Genomic DNA, 1,456 nt, shown 5'->3' with positions numbered 1-1,456 from the left:
GGGGGCTGAGCAGCACACCCTTGTGGGGCCCAAGTGTTGAGGATCAGCGACGTGGAGGTGTTATTTCCTACCTTCATCACCTGGGGGCGGCCCGTCAGGAAGTCCAGGACCCAGTTGTGTGTTTGTACTTTATGTCCTCCTACATGTTTCTGCTTAAGCAAGTGTGTGAAAGCCCCCAGAGTGGGGGGGGGGGGTCCTTCGGTGTGTACAGCAGGGGGGTTTATTGTGCTCAGACAGCACTCAGAAGGACCCCTGCATGCACACTATGCTCCCTGGATTCAGCTTATTTATCAATGCAAAGCAGTACTTTTATGAGCTCTCATATAACTTCTAATGCTACTGTGTGTACACGGAAGACCTACAGTGAACTGGACTGTGTCAAGAGAGAGAGAGAGAGGCAGAGAGAGAAAGAGAGAGAGAAAGAGCATGCAAATTGAGTGAAAGAGGGGAGGGGAGGGGCAGTGAAAGAGGGGAGGGGAGGGGCAGTGAAAGAGAGAGTGAGCGAGAGAGTGTGAAACAGGGAGGGAGAGAAAGGTGCATGGAGTGTGGAACAGAACACAGAAAGTGTGTGAGAGAGCGAGAGAGAGAGAATGTGAGGCACGGAGAGCGTATGTGAGTGTCTGTGCGAAAGCAGAAACAGCACACAGTGGAATACTGCTCAGTAACTGACGGCTGAAGTGGGAACTTCCTAATAATCAGGGGACCTGGAGATCCTGTCACTTGTCAAATAGGAAAGAAATCAAAGTAGGCTCTGATGAGGCTGGATTAAAGGGCTGAAGGAATAAGGAAGAAAAAGAGGAAAAATGGAAGAAAAGTAGAGGAATGTTTTTAGGGTGACTGTTTTTCCCAAACTAGGATTTTCCATCCATCACATCTGGCAAAATTCGTCTCCCTCCCAGCTCAGAGGACAGACCTGGCTGGAAGTGTGTGTGTGTGTGTGTGTGTGTATATGTGTGTGTGTGTGTGACTGAGAAAGAGAGAGAGATAGTGTGTGTGACACCTGTCGTCACTCATCAGGCTTCTGAATCATTTCCATAGCACTCACACACACAGCTGTAAACCCTAGCAGGAGCAGCAAAGACACCCGAGGATTATCTGACACACACACACACACATCTCATGTCTAATCTTCTCCATCGCTAAGATGACGTAAGGATTTAACCGAGCAATCGGTGCCATCTGACAGTGTGGATACCTTTCTCACCAAACTGGCGTGCTAGAGTTGAGCACATTCTAATGATTCTACTTTCCTGAATCCAAATGGATTCAACCTCTGATCAACAGGTGATAATGTGGACCTGAGAAAAGTATTGAATGTGAGAAATAGAGCTTAGGGTAATTGCTCTCTGGTTTGGGATACTTGCAACAGAGCGAAAGTCATAGACCTCTATTGTTCTGTGGCGTTTTTTGACACGTTGCTCTGAGCACGATGATGGAGACCATGTGGAGACTTTTA

Source organism: Oncorhynchus masou, chromosome 10 (assembly GCF_036934945.1).
Source record: "Oncorhynchus masou masou isolate Uvic2021 chromosome 10, UVic_Omas_1.1, whole genome shotgun sequence".
NCBI classification, from domain to species: Eukaryota; Metazoa; Chordata; class Actinopteri; order Salmoniformes; family Salmonidae; genus Oncorhynchus; species Oncorhynchus masou.
The sequence above is the reverse complement of the archived record's forward strand: the minus strand, read 5'-3'. Positions refer to the sequence as shown.